The sequence below is a fragment of the Fundulus heteroclitus genome, chromosome 21 (assembly GCF_011125445.2).
Source record: "Fundulus heteroclitus isolate FHET01 chromosome 21, MU-UCD_Fhet_4.1, whole genome shotgun sequence".
NCBI classification, from domain to species: domain Eukaryota; kingdom Metazoa; phylum Chordata; class Actinopteri; order Cyprinodontiformes; family Fundulidae; genus Fundulus; species Fundulus heteroclitus.
In genome coordinates this window covers 11,674,092-11,689,987 of record NC_046381.1, presented here as the reverse complement: position 1 = coordinate 11,689,987, position 15,896 = coordinate 11,674,092, and the positions used below count along the sequence as shown (strand labels likewise).

The 15,896-nt window shown below is 44.1% G+C and overlaps 1 protein-coding gene across 4 annotated transcripts in view; it reads right to left on the bottom strand.

Moving 5' to 3' along the window:
• dlgap1b (discs, large (Drosophila) homolog-associated protein 1b) overlaps nt 1-15,896 on the bottom strand; it is a 150,758-nt gene that overhangs the window by 18,075 nt on the left and 116,787 nt on the right. The window lies entirely within an intron of this gene.

Sequence of the window (15,896 nt, the reverse complement as noted above, 5' to 3'; positions counted from 1 at the left end):
ACCAGGTATTAGCACATAGGACACTGAAAGACCTTTCGGCTGGCCAAATATCTTCATGGCAAACAGTCTGAAAGCAAGGCACATGAAACATAATGAACAAGGGTGCCATAGTTGCACAGACTGCCACAGTTTCATCCATGGCACATATGATCAACTTATTAAAAAAAGTACAATCCAAGTTAAAAAAAAATTGCTACAGCAATGTTAATTTATAGAAACCTTTAGAGGAGCTAATAACTGTGATGATGCTTATTTTTGCTAAAGACAATTACCTTTTTTGGGAGATTATGTCTCTGGAAGGACAGATTAATTTATTTTACCGCATTTAAAGCTTTTATAAGGACAGCAACAAATGTAAAACTCAGTGTAAATTCATACTCTAAATATATAATACAATATAATTTGTCAAGGTTTATCTTCATCAGTTCACCGTAGACTTTTAGTCCAAGTGCTGGGGACAAATGAACAGTAGATTAGGGCCAACTTTGACAAACCAGAGATGCATCTTGTAATAGGATTAACATGTCAGCCACTTGACCCACTAATCTAAACGGTCTAAGCTTTCTACACGCCGACTGTACCCGGCACAATTTGGTAACGCCGACAAAATTTATGCCCGCTCATGAGTCTGTTTGCACAAATAACAGCCGCAGAGGTTAATTGACACCACGGAAATGAACAACCGAGCTCTATTCAAACTGAAGAAATATCTTTCAAAAAACATAATGAGAGCTGTCTTCTGTAACACGCTCATTCTTTCTGTCAGCATTCCCTCCTTCTCATGTTACAGCTACAGGTCCTGTACAGACAATGGAGCAGTCTCACACATCCTGACTCACAAGCCACCCTATAGAAACACTCCAGCAGACAAAAAGAAAACAACGGCACGTCTGCCGAGAGACAAAAATGGCCATCTCCTAACAACATTATGACTTTGGAATCCCCTTTCCTGGACCGGCGCTGTCATCCAAACTAGGTTGCGCTCTCTGTGTGTGCTCTGCGGCAAAAGTAGGTCAGCGGGTTTCCTGGCTCCCTTTTAATCCCTGCAAAAGGCAAACATCCTACCCTGGAGAGATTGAGGCCCTGTGTGCAGCAGACAACCTGTTGCCAGCCACACCCAGCCCCAGTAGCTGTGTCTAAAAACTATTAGGAGGTGGGGATCTTGTTTGTTCACCTCCAGTATGTCAGGACACAGAGCAGAGGGGTGACTTCATCCTGAGTTTGATTTGCCTGAGTCATCCGCCGCCTCCTGCGGCAGCAGAGACTGGATGACCCCAGACGAGATTTCAGTCAGGTTTTGACAAGCTGGAAATCTGTTTCAGATGAGCTGCACCATGATGAGATCATGGTGCAGCTCATGTGTCTTTGACTTAATGTATTTATGCCAACAAATGAATGTCATCTGCATAAAATGGGAATAGAAAAGATAACCAAAGCCAATTAGAGGCCGCATAAAGTAAGCAAGGCGGAAAGAGTCCCGATGTCTTGACTTTCTCAAGGGTTACGTAGGGCATTTAAATATGTTTAAACTCTTAAACTATGTTTTTTGTGAGTCTACAGCCACACCCGTAAATGTGTTTTATTTGGAATACAAGTACACAATGCAACAGAAAATTAGCATATAAAGTAAAAGGAAAATATGCGGTTTTCTATTTTTTTGCAAGCAAAAATTAGAAAATGTGGTGTACATTCAAAGTGAGATGCCTCTGGTTCAATTCAGGTGCATTTTTTTTTTTTTTTTGCTTTTACACAGTTGTAAGTCTTTTTTGGAATTGTGTCTACCAGATTTTCAGATCCTGAAACTGAAAAAGTTGCTCATCATTTTTATTTATTTTTTTTTTTTGCAAAATAGCCAAGATTAATGCTACAATAAAGTAGGAAAATAAGCTTATATGCGGCTAGTTTTGCCTAGGAATCCTGTAATGTCCCTTACTGGTGCCTAGAAGTCTTAAGGTATCCCACAATCCTTTGCATGTCATGACGCATCAGCACAGCCCACTTCACAGGAATCAACGTAATTGCTCGGAGAGAAGAAAGCGCACACTTTGTAGTTCATTTTTGGAAGGCTGTAGGCACAAAATTGACTCACATCATCCATGTGCGTTTCCGTAATGCAATGACTTCAGGGTTAAAGGCTGTCTGAATTCAGCACAGCAGTCAGAAGCTCCTTTCCTCCCCAAGAGTTCTCACTCTTGACCCAATGAAAAGGTCAAGGAACAGGAGCCAGGAGCAGGAAATAGAAGCAATGTTTAAGGGTATTCGGATGGAGCCTAGGTATAATGGTATAATTTTTCTTTGTGAGGGTGGTGTTTTCAGAGTGATCTGCATGCTAGTTTTCTGCCACATTTAGAATTTCTGGTTTCCTATGACCAGAGCACCTTCTTCCACGTATGCCGTTTCCCCTACATGGCTAGCGGGAAAATTTTAAACAGGACTTCTTATGGCTTTCTCGTAACAATGGCTTTCTTCTTGCCACTCTTCCGTAAATCTGAGATTTGTGGGTAGGGTGGCTAGCAGTTGTTCCTGTAAACAGATACTCCAACCTGAGCAGTGGATCTTTGAAGTTCCTCCACTGTTACCGGGGGCCTCTCGGATGAATAGTCCTCTTGCCCGACCTGTCGGTTTAGGCGGACAGACTTTGTTTTGGTAGGTTTTATCAGCTGTATCATGCTCTGTGCAATGTTTTCTAACACATCTCTGAGGCCTTGAAAAAACAGCTGTATTTTTTATTTCTTTTTTAAACTGAGATTAAATTACAGACTCCGTCTAATAAATAGATTACTCTATCAGGTTGCACCTGATTTTGTTTAGGGGTTTCAAAGTAAAGCAGAGTGACACTCCCCAGAATTTAATATGTATAAAATTGGAAAACAATGCATCATTGTCTTTTGACTCCATAGAAATGTGCTACTTTGTGCTATCCTGTCACATAAAATACATTAAACCTTTTGGTTGTAGCATGGAACAATCAGTTAAAGAAGTAAGAATATGTTTGTAAGGCACGATAATGGCTGTCCGGGTAGATGACAGTAAAAACTGAAGTGGGATAAAAAGCAACACAACCCATACAGATGCGCTGAGGGAGAGGGCGAGGTCCTGCCCCTATCAACCAGGAGGTTCAAAGGATAAAATGTCAGCTGCTTTCAGACAATCTATCCCCTGAAGTAATCTAAAAGTCACACATGAGGGTGTGCGTCAGTGTGTGTGTGTGTGTGTGTGTGTCGGCGCACTCCTCTCGGATCCTCAGAAGAGGTAAAGAGGGTTTTCATCCGCTCAATAAAGTACTATATGAAACCGGAGATGGCAGGGTAGCGTCCCACCTAGCTGTCAGGGCGAGAGCCAGGGACTCCAGAGAATGTCGAGCGGTTTCGAATGCCAAGGCAGGTTAAGCAAACACACCCCGGAGTCCGAACAAGCCCACGCACACATGAGCGAAGGCGCAGGTCTGCAGAGAAACACTTTTGAACGCTGACACAAGCCAGCTTAATGTTTCAGCCTCTCAACATCAAGATGGGGGTGAGGCGGTAGGGGTGGGGGTGGGGGGGTGGCTGCAGACTTCCTGTCCGCGACATGCTCTCCATCCATCAGGAGAGATTGTCAACAATGCGGCGCTCTGTGCAGGGGACTATGTCGGGAGTTTTAAGCAAATTCCAGCAGAGAAAACAAGTGGATCCCTACATTTGTTCTGCCCTGACTAAAGTGAGAGGAAACCTACTGTCCAGATAACGCAGGTGGTGGTGGGTGGGTGGGTGGTGGGGGGGGGGGGGGGGTAAGTTTCTCAAAATTTCTACAGAAATGATAAGAAAACAGTTTGATCCTGTTGCAGAAACGTTTGGGAGAGCTACCCTGCCCCAGACCTCCCACATACAGAGAAGGTCAAGGACGGAGTGAAGCAGGAATGTGACACAGGATTCCATCAGATCCTTTCACAAAGATCGAGGAAAGCTTTCCTTACCTAACACTATCAACGACTAACGAGGAGAAAGTCTCTATTCCCTTGCATACAATGGAGAAGGAACATTTTCTTACATATTAGAAATGGTCTTGAGGAATTTCCCTCCCTCCCTTCCTCACAGGGGTAGCTGTAGCCTGCTGTGAGCACTGTCATCCGAAAAGAGGAGAGGAGTTTGTGAATTACAAAATTCTAGTGTCTCCCTGCCAAATCCCTTTTTTTTGACAAATACTTCAAAAGTCTCTTGCCGACAAACTGGTGTGAAGAGGATTTTTTTTTTTTTTTTTTTTTTTTTGGCAGAGCACTCTCCCCTCCCTTGGCTTTGATAATATCAAAGAAAGCCCTCTCCCCTCCCACCCCCCGAGACAAAGCGGCCTCCATTCATTTTTTTTTTTCCTCCGGCCTGCGGAACAAAAACAGAACTTGCCATCTCAGGGCCCACCTCTGTATTATTGGACTCTGCACATCCCACTCTCTGTGTCTGCATAGGTGTGCGCCGTTTCCTCCGTTTTAATCACTGTGCCGAGATTGAAAGCAGACAGCTGCTTTGTAACCTCCCAATCTGCGGATCTGTGATAGGCCACTTCAAAGAGCAGATGGTTTGGTTTAAGAGGGCTGGCTAAGTTGGTGGAGGAGCAAACGAGCTCCCCCGTGCGGAGGCCAACGGGAAACCCACTGCCATCCAAACAAAAACAAAGATAAAGAAAAGGGGGTGGACGGCGGAGGACTGACAGCTGAGCCCAGCTGCACTTTGTTTGGGGGCTGAAGGTCTGCCGGGGTGGGGTGAGCTAAGAAAGAGGGGAAAAACTGAAGGGGATTGAGGAAAGAAAAGGAAGAGGAGGGATGAGGGTGAGTTACTGACGAGCTCTGTCTGCTTGCTCTCTTGGTCTATTTTTCTCCCCCCGTCTCCTCTCTTTCTGCCCGTCACACTCCCTCACGCGGACTCCCACTGTGAACCAGCTGGTGTCCTTTGTGATAGTGTCACCATGGTAAAACACAGCAACACAAGGTTTGCCAGTAGGCCTGGTGTTGCACCAGCAGCAGGCAGAGGCAAGCTTCTGTTCGCCATTTGGGACACTCCTCTGTGTGCCAACCAACAAGACAACACAGCGGGAACGCTGGCCGAGCAGCCAGGATGACATTGAAAAAAAAAAAGAAACAAAAAAAACATTAAACAACAGGAAACACCGGCGTGTTTCTAGCCTTGAAGCCTTCGCTTTGTACGGCCGATTACTAAAACTCTACCGACCAGTTTGGGCTTGGACTGTAGCAACAAAAAAAAAGAGAAAAGAAATGAAAACGACTCGTCCCTTCGTTTCTATGGCAGCTTCGCAGAATGACGACATTAAAAGGCTCACACTGTGCGACATTACAACACCGTTGGGAACGGAAGGGAAACAAACACCACATGACAGACCCTACTCGAGTGATTTGTTGGTGGCCTCAGCGCCCTCCCTGGTAAAGATGTGTAGAAATACTGTCAAAATAAAATTCCTCCTTTATTCCAGTAAAGTTATTTCGTACTGAAAATTATTATAGGCGGCTTCGCGGTTTTTTTTTTCTGGGGCATGAATGTGACATGACGTGTGACCGTGTGACTTAGTATTTTTTTCCAAATGGGAAAGAAAAGTGAACCGGATCTTCAGAAGTCAGGAAATTTGACCTTTTTTGCCTTTCTGCCAAGATAAACTTGACTACTTTTTTCTTTCACATTTGTCACAGTTCCAGCTGCTTTAAACTTTGCAGCTGTTGCTCAGACTGTGGATATGGGCAATATTAAGTGAGTAGTGATTTTATGAGAGGATTTCATGATCTATAAAGATCATCATAAATATCCCCTACCTGTTCTCCTCAAGAAATAGTCTTGGGGTCACATTTTTAGACCCCAGGGAAACAAGAAGCTGCAGATTAGTATTTGACAGTACTTCAAATTTCTGATCAACTTTTAAAAGGCATAAATAAAAAATACTTCAGCTACATTTATAGCACTTGTTCGGAGCACACCAAAAAATATCAGAGAAAATTTGAACTTTTATTTTGACTATGATTTTTCAGCATACACTTTCTGGGCATTAAATGCACTAAAATGCCTGTACCTTTAGAATTTAAAATGTACTTTTCATTCGATTAAAGGGTCTAGGAACTTTTGCTTAATCCATAACACAGAGAACCATTTCTGTAGGCAAGTTTTTCATAACGGCAAAGACGAGAGAACATGGCATACAAGTAAAACAGATGATTTTTGAACTCCATAAGGACAGTCTAAAAGAAAATACACTCACCCAAGATGTGCCTCATCAACCCTCAATGTAACGACTAAAAGTTTAAAACAACATACTTCAACACACAACTGAATCACCTGAATGACATGCTATCCTATCTTTTCCATTTTGAAGGGTGAGCTAAGAAACATAGGCCACCATGTCACATCACATTTTCACACGAGAGAAACAGTAAACCAAGGATTAAAAATGAAAAAAAATAAAATAAAATCATTACACTCTGATCAACTTTCAAAAAGAAAAATATATTCTAAAATGTATTCGTATGAAAGTGTGTTTGTCAGTGCAATTGGGTGAATGTGTCTCCAAAGTGCTTTGAGGGGCCGGTATGAATGAAAACGTGCAATATAACTTCAGTTCATTTACCATTTAAAAATGCTTCCTTTACAATATACGACAATTGTACTACCGGTTGACGGTTTTCCCCAAGACTAAATAAATGTACACAAATTAAAGGTAATATCTCTAGAATATTTACTGTTCCGGTAAGAAGACGATTTATTTTCAACGATTTTATATACATTTCCTTCAAAAGCATGGAAAAAGCCCCCCTGAACATCGCATACAATGGCCCCTTTAAAAAGGACCTACTGACAGCTCTCTGAGCCACCTGAAAGTCCCTCTGAAAGCTTCATGTCAGTCTGCGACTCTCAGCCTGCTGAGGCCAGAGGTCACAGTCGAGGGTTTCTGCTCTCCAGATGCCAGAGATCTCAGACACAATAGCTCACTGTGTGTGCCTATGTGCATGTGTGAGCATGAGGGGAAGGTGGCAGTCTGAGTGGGCCTTTTAAAGGAGTATACTTAGCATGTGTGAGCGGCGGGTTGGGGAGGAAGATGTAAACATCCTGCATCAACTTTTGCACTTAAATCGTTTTTTTTCTTCCCCCCCTCTTTGAGATAAACACAAGCTTGCATATCAGTGCAAAGTGTTTGTTTGAGTGTACTTACAGTTTCCTCTGACTGGCAGTGATATCAACAAAGCTGGGCCGCCCTTTCTGACACTAACCTGTGTCAACAGCGAGCAACTGTTCCGCCAAGCTATTCAATCTCTAAGATAAGAGTGTGTTTACAACTGTCGGCTGCCACTAAATATGGCAGCCAACTGTTCGCCGTTAAGCAACAGACTCACTTCACTTAACCTACTTTCCTGTGACCCAAGTTCGAATGGCGAGCTCTGTTACCTGCATGCTTCTTTAATGTCTTAGGGCTATGCACACCCGGTACAGTGACGGACAAGCTGAATGTTACACAATCTTTATTAGACTGTTTTCAGTTTGACGTTAGTGCAATGTCTAAACTGGATTGCGTATGGGTTTATGCAAATATGGTACATGCGGATGATTGTTTGATATTCTATAGAATTTGCAGAAATGTTCTGCAAACCATTCTAAAAACAGAGCATCATTAGTAACACAGAAAAGATCAATGTAGTAGTTAAACTATTGGTGTAAATATTATATAAAGATTTCTAGCTGTACAGTTTTGGTGCATTCAAAATACTCTCCTGGAGACTTTTCTTACATGTAGTGTCTAGCTACAGAACATGAGATCAATCACCACTGGAAACAGATACGATACCACCAAAAGGGGTAACGACAGCTTTAACAGAATTTCATGTACTTGCAATTTCTTGTATTTTTTTTCCAGCTAATATTAGTGTTTTAGACCCTTTCCGCTTACCTATGGTGGAAATTAGTAAAACATGCACAATAATTAACGTACATAAAGGTATCGCAAAAAAGTGTTCCGTAAGTTATGCAATGTGTTAAGGATAAGTTTTAGAATACTTACTTAATAGATCAAAAATCACTATACAACTTTCCCCTCCCTATACTGTATACTTATGCATCCGAGAAACGCTGTAGACGCATTGCACAATTATTGCTGGTATTGTTGCAGAACCTTTATTCAACATTTATTTGGATGTTACAAAGTTTTCCTAACATTTGCTATTTACCCGGTTTTCTCTGACTGACTTCCACATAAGTGCTGCCCATGAGCAAAAACACCGCTGCATCTCAGTCAGGGCTGTCCTGATCTGATCCCAGATATGTCGACTCAAAGTCCCTTTTTACATTATCAGTGGTGTCTATCGGTGTCTCAGCTTCAAGTACCAGTTGTGATTCTCCACAGTGTCACCAGGTAGCCCTCAGTCCATGAAAGGGTTTCCACACACGAGCTGTGCTCTGTCACAGGTCTGGGGCCGCCTGCCATTGTTTTCAACTCCTCCTTGGCAACAACTTTACCTTGACTAGCCTTATAACTGCATGAAGAGACACATCCGTCTCCTGTTTCTGTTCAAAAGACCTGTCTGCAGGGTACTAAAAGGAAGAAAGAAAGAAATGAGAGAGAGAGAGAGAGAGAGAGAGAGAAAGAGAGTAGTCACTCAGTTAAAAGGGAAAGCAGATAAGTTAAAAAGAAGCAGACAAAAAGAGGACGGGATAAAGGGGTTTGCCGTGCCGTTTCCTTCGGTTCCTGTACATTCCAGCAGCCTTGTGGGGCATAAACTTGAGGATTAGCCAAAACACTAAAGCTAACACGCCCACGCATCTCACGCATGCTTTCACTGCTCTCATTTCCCAAAGCATTGCTCACCAACTGACTGATACTTTAAGAGCCAGGCTGTCTCACTGTGCAGAGTGACACATCAGATGTGTCGGCAGCTATTCCAGTGGCAACTGTAATGAATCTGGCATAGCCGAGGGCAAAATCATATAGCGGGAAGAAGTCAGTCAGTCATTAAAACAAAACTGGGTTTGTCACCGAGGCTAAAAAAAAAAGGTCTCAGAATATGTTACTTGTTAAAAATTAACTTTTTAAGTGGACAAAACAAAAACAATTAGGGGAATCTACAAAAGTAAAAATACTCAAAACACCAACAACACTTCACCGTCTCCAAATGCCAAACACTGCTGTGTGACCATATGTCACTGTACACTAGGGGTGTAACAAATCTAAGACACCGCTCTATGTCTTAGCAACTGAACTCACTGTGACTTTGTTTCATAAATTAAGTTTAAGCTGTTGATAGTAGCCGAAGATTACTTGTTTTAAGTTGATAGCCTGTGTGCTCGATACTTTTATTTTTAAGTAAGAAAGGACGTAGCTCCTGAGTCGCCTTGTTGCTTGCTTGTTGGGCTGACCGAAGTTCCTCCAGCACAATCTTTTGGGTGACAGTAGCCCCGTTTACACTACCCTTGTTAAACCGATCCGTGCCGAGCTCAGTCCGAGCTTGGATCAGTTAACCAAGCCGAGCCTGGTTCTGATGACCGTTTAAACATTACGCTATGTCGGTTCCTTGGTTCCTCGCTTCCTAGTGACGATCTGCGGTACTACTGCTCTCTAGGATTAAAGGAGGAAATCAGGCAAATCAAAATGGCGGCGCCCCTTAACAATCAGGAAGTTATGCTTGATTTTTATTGTGATATATCACACTGCTAAGCAGAATCATCACTGGAAATCGTGTGTCACGGTTGGGAAGCTAGTATTTTTATGAATGTCTGAAATTTCAGCTGGCTGTAAGGAGATGACGCGGTCTGCTCATGCGCTCTTTGTTATTTGAGAACCGGGCTACCGAAAAACCGAGCCGAACTTGTCTAGATTTAGCGCTGTCCGGTGGCGTCTCGCACAGTGCAGTCCAGTTTGCGTTCCATTTACCCTCGATAGTTATCCCAGTTACCGCGCTCGGACTGGTCTCGGCACGGTTAAAAACGGGTAGTGTAAACGGGGTAAGCATTTCAGGTGCTAGGCAGAAAAAACAGACAAGATATGAAGGATTTGTGAATGACGTGAGAATGTGGCACCTGGCTGGTCCATGTGGCGACGGTGGCACAAGAGTTAGGGAGGTCGTCCTGTAACTGGCGGGGTTCCTGGTTACTGTCTCAGTCGTTGTGTCCATGGGCAAGACACTTCACCCGTATTGGCTCCTGGCGGTGGTCAGAGTGCCCGGTGGCGGCGATGTATGGCAGCCTCGCCTCTGTCAGTCTGCTCCATGCTGACATAGCTCACCACCAACAAGGTGTGAATGTGTATGTGAATGAATGAATGAATGGTTTCCTTTGCACCTTGGATCTTCTACATTCCTGTTCTGGATACTAAACCTGCCCATCCCTTTATTGTCACGTCTGTTCCCAGCTCTAAGGTGTCAATTGAAACCTGCACCAGTCACCACTCTCTCACCTCTGAGGATAATCTACATCACTTCATCCAACTCTCTCCAGAATTTGTCCTCCTCCTCCTCCTCCTCCTCTCGTTCACAACCTACCTGTGGGGCATAACCACAATACTGAGCCAGTGTCTCACCAAAATTTCGTCATGGTTACATGATGACAACATTGCTTCTTGATTCTTGAACAATGAAAATCCTCTTCTTCTTCCTGATCAACTTTACCGGCGACCAGTAGCCCTATTTCCACCAGTACTCTGTCAGTCAACAGCACTAGTGGCGGCTGTTGTTAATTCAGGCCTTGACCGATCCCGTATGGAGATCATGTTCTTGATTTGGATAGTAAAATTGGCAAAGGTTTTACATTGCATGCCATTCCTGATGCAACCCGCTGCATTTATCCAGACTTGGGACAGTGTGTGCTCCCCTCGAGGCTGCAGGTTTGACTGCTTCAAAAATCTTATATTTTAATTAAGAGCTGCACAACTGCAGTTCGAATTCTGCAGAATCCCTAAATTTAGCAACTAGACCGGACACACTTTCATGTTTTGACTTTGATCAGAAACCTCACAGCTTTTTATCAGTGCTATATGCTGTGTCACCAAAAAAAATAAAAATAAAATAAAAATGGAGGTTCCTGCTTTCCTTCAAAATATTGCTAAAAAATCTGCCTCAGTCTCATCAACCCTACATCCCGTAGTATCACGCTATGCCTACCGTCTACCAGAAACTAATCACACCAAAATCACAACAAAGTTTGGGACATAAATGGAAAAAAGAATCTGAACAAACCTCGGAAATAAAGCCCACATGCTAGAAGCGCAGAGGAATCAGCCTTGGGGGCTGACACACAATGCCGATGTCGTGTCGTTACATGAAAGATCACTGCGCCTGCTGCAGCTGTTATTTACATATAAATGCGGCAGAATGTGGTCAAAAGTTCACTTCTTCTTTCAGCTTTCTGCTGCAAGCTCTCCACAGACTAAAAAACGGGAAGAGAGGAAAAGTACAGGTTTGAAACCTGACAAATTATAAAAGACAGTCGTTTTTACAAGTGCAGAAGTTTACTCTTTTAGGAATGCAGTAAAAAAAAAAAAGAAAAAAAAAAAAATCAGTGTTGGTGGCTGCATCCCCCTCCCCCCCAGTCACATTCCTTCCCCTCTTTCCCCGTGTTTGACGTTCTTTGTCCTGACCACTTGCACATGGAGCGGGGCAGGAGGGGGCGTAGGAGACACTAGCAGCATAATCCACCGCCAGAAGCACACTTAAGCCATCTGAGCACAAAACCAAAACGTCAGGGCTACTATGTGAGAGGACGGGACGAGGCGGGCAGTGGGAGATTGGAAAGTTAGGAGGGAGAGGAAGAGGAGAACGGGGGAGCAACACAAAAAAAATATGGCAGGAGGTAGAAGAAAGGCAAGGGGTGGGGGCGGGGGGGGATTTGGAACAAGAGCCAGGCAACATTGGTGCACAAAGTTTTTTGTGGTTTCCATTCCTGACCCTGTGACCCTATACATCCTGTTGAAGGAGGAGGAGGAGGAGGCAGAGGGGGTGAGGGGGGGGGGATCAGATGGCAGCTGTAGGCCCTGGCTGGGTAGGTTATTTCGGAGGAATGCGCAGCGCACGAAAAAGCATATTTTGGGGGGAAAAAATATGAATTACCGAGCTGATGCTGCAACGCTGGGTCCGTCTGTCTCAGATGTGACTTTTCACACCCTTCATCCCGCTCTCTTCCTCCTGCGCATTTACATTCACTCCCTGCATAATCTGGCTGAGGATGGGGGAACAATGGCTTCCCCAGCATTCCCACTCTCCTGCCGAGAGCTGTCGTTTGTCTCCTGCATTCCTTTCCCCATTCATTTCTCTCTCCCTCCGCATAAAAGAGAGAGAGGAAGAGAGAGACAGAGAGAGAGAACTCCTGATTATCTTTATACGGAGGAGGGGTCTGAGAGCATGTCTTAAAAATCTTGAACCCCCCCCCCCCCCTACTGTTTTACTTGGTTAGTGAAGCAGCAAAGCGTTAAGAAAGGGAGGAGAAAGAGGAGATGCATTCTTTCTGTCTTTTTTCTGTCTCTCAGTACGTATCAGGGTTGAGTTTGCAGCTTATTTTTAATGACTGGTTTAAATAAAAAATAAAAAAAAAACTGGGGAAGGGAGGGGCTAGGTCTCTATCCGCGCCGGCCGCCGCTCGCACACAGACTTCTTGCTCAGTCACATTATTGCAGCCCAGTCTGGGACTTTCACAGAGAAGTCTTTAATTTGCACTGGGGCCTGGCCTCCCACACAGCGCAGCCCCAAACCACCCACTTACAGCCGCGCACCATTCCTCTGAGCTACTCCGACGGATTCTGCCCCCGAAACGCAACACGAACTCAGCAACCGCACCATTTAGCTGTCAAGCAGAGTTTCAAAACGTCCAATGTGCTGCAAAACGCGGCGCTTGAACAGAAACCCGTCTGTCCTCCCCTGCATGAGGTTTTTCGCTGTATATCCCATTCCCTCATGTTTTTCATTCCCTGGGGCTTTAAGTTTGCAGGCCCTGCCCTGCCCAGCTTCAGAATGCAGGAGCCGTGGGGATCATCCACAGTCAACAATGAGGAAATCCTTTCGGGGCTTTGCTTTTTCCTTTGCTCTTTCTGATGCCAAAACACGGGCAGGAAACCGGAGGAGTGGGTCAGAGCAAACTCACCGCACACCTGATGCCCCAGTCGTACCATTTACTTCTTTTCCATACTGGGGGGGGGGAGTGTAACCCTCTCTTTATTTTTAAGTGGAAGTAGCTGCACGTGTGCTGACGGCAGTAGTGTGCACGGGCCGCAGCCGTTCTTCTGCTGTTTGCTGTCACCTCCTCCTCCTCCTTTTCTTTGCTCCTCTCTCTAATCTTTTTTTTTTCCCTTTTTCTTTTGGTTTTTCAAACCGAAAGCAGCAGGAGAAGCATCAATGACACTCTCATGCCTCGCGCTTCCTGTGTCAAAAGATATCCAAACGCCACTCTTCCTCCCCGAACGGCCACAATCAAAGCATTCCCAAGGCCCCTAACAAGCTAGGACCAATTAAGTCGTAAGTAAACAAACACCCCCGAAGCCACTAAAAAGAAAAGCTTCAAGTCCTTTGGATTTATCCTTTTAACTTTTATTCTGCCCACGAGCGTGTTCAGGCAGGCTACCGATGATGTTTCAGGTCATAAAAAAAAAAAAAAAAAGACAAAGCTTTTCCTGAAAGGTTACTTGAGAGCACATGGTCCTGTCACACCTTAGAGAGGCTGCATTCGCTGGAACTGAATCAGATTAAAGAAGCTTTAACGGCAACACGCATACACACAGGTGTGACAATGGTGACATCTAGTGAAACATCTCATAAAAAAAAAAATCTGATTTGGCTCATTTTAGCATCAGAAAAACTCATGCAGCAAGAAAGTAACGGAAGAAGAGAAAGCTTCAGCGAGTCAGAAAAAAAAAAAAAAAAACATCCAGACATGCCTGGAGAACGACAACCGGTTCCTTTAAATCTATTTATTTAGTAGGTAAAGTTGTGTGCTGACACACTGAAATGAAGCTGTATAAAAGCAGATGATGAATAATGCCTCCCTCTTTCTCAAATCTATCATAAATGTATCTAAATGAGATTTTCTTTTTTTTACTAAATCACTGAGCCATTATTGCACCTGTTACAGAAATAAATGCAAGGGATGTATAATAAATGTATGATTATTCTCAGAGCAACAATCATGACAATACAATTGAATAAAAACGTAATCTGAACTTGCAGCCTGAGGGAATTGAGAATGAACATTGAGAGTATTAACAGCAGGTTAAAAGGCTAACTTTGTTAAAGGTAGGTCAGTCTCTCCACTTCTCTCTGACTGGTATACTCAATAATAATAGTTTTAATATTTGCCTGAAATCTAAATATATGAGTGAGAGAGAGAGAGAGAGAGAGAGAGAGAGAGAGAGAGAGAGAGAGAGAGAGAGAGAGAGAGAGAGAGAGAGAGAGAGAGAGAGAGAGAGAGAGATTGGAAGATTATATTCCATAGGAAGATGGCCTTTGAGGTCCAACTGGGTCCCACTTCAGAGAAGAATCAGAACCGTGGAACAGAACAAGAATGACTACAGTCGGGTCAGACGATCTCTTTGCTTTCTCTGACCCAGCATGGGTTCCTGTACCCGGTTCTGTCCGGAGGGGTTTACGACCTCCGCTCCAAAAGCTGTTCTGTCTGCCTGGGAAGTTCACTTTAAAGCTACTGGTTCTGTTGGACTTTCTTGGCGTCTTGGTGGTTCCTCTCTGTGGGATTTGGATCTGAATTACAACCAAGGGTGGATGACCTTGCTTGATGAAAGTGGGCTCAAAATGAAGCTTGTTGGAATTTTAAATCTTAAGCAGTGGACAAAACAAAACGTTACAATGAAAGTCACACGCACGTTTAGAATAAGTGGATCAGGCTCATCTTTTGATCCCGGTCGGGCTCTTGTTTTGGTTCTGTCCCTCTGAATCATTCAGCCCATCACTCTATGGCTCTCTTCTCCTGAGTAGCATGGACAGCGCACAGAAATACTTTTGAAAAGCGAGCCAGGTGGCATTAGATAACCTAAAACAGCATTCTAGGTTTTTTCTAATGAGATATTCTGAAACTGGCAGAATAAGTGCATTGATTTAAATAGCACTATTTTACATGCAATGATATGGATTTGAACGAACAGTTACTCTAAACTAACCTGACTCCGCCAGATGTATTTCGCTCCGCCTAGCTTCACTCACATACATCTGGGACACCGCCATAGGAATTGCCTTTATTAAAGGCTGGGCCTTATCAAAAATCCTTGCATATGATTGGATAAGCCACTTGTCTGTCATCTTTATCAACGTGCTATTTCATCCACTCACACCGAAGCTAACCTGTGACGCTGTGAGAGCGACGCAGGAAAAAAATAAACTTTTTTTTTATGTGTTTGCGGCTCTAGTGGCACGCGTTTTATTGACAGTGAGCTGACAGGAAGAGGGTGGAAGACAGGCGGCAAAGCGCCGCGGGTCGGAGTCGATCCCGGGCCGACCGCGTAGAGGACTAAAGGCCCTCTAACATGGTTCGTGCTAACCGCTAACCGCTCCGGGGCGCATCCGCGTCTGCCGTGGACGCGTCCCGGAAAACAAAACTTGCCAAATGCGGTCAGGAGAAGGGCGAAAACATGGTTTCCACCAACAAAAGCCTTCAGAGGCGTTCTCTGATGTTCTTTTAATGAAACAATATTAGGTAGATTGGACAACACGGAAGAAATAGCAGCATCAATGCTAACGCTTGCTTCCTCGACGAACCGCCATTGCTATCAAAACAGTCTCACGTCATGGTCGCGTCTCCACTACGTCACATCTATGAAATTCCAGCCCTGCGTCCTGATTGGCCAGACCATAAAATTGGTTGGAGAAATCACTTTCAATGGGCGATGAAGCTAGGCGGAACGAAATACATCTGGCGGAGTCAGGTTAACTCTAAACACCTCCATAG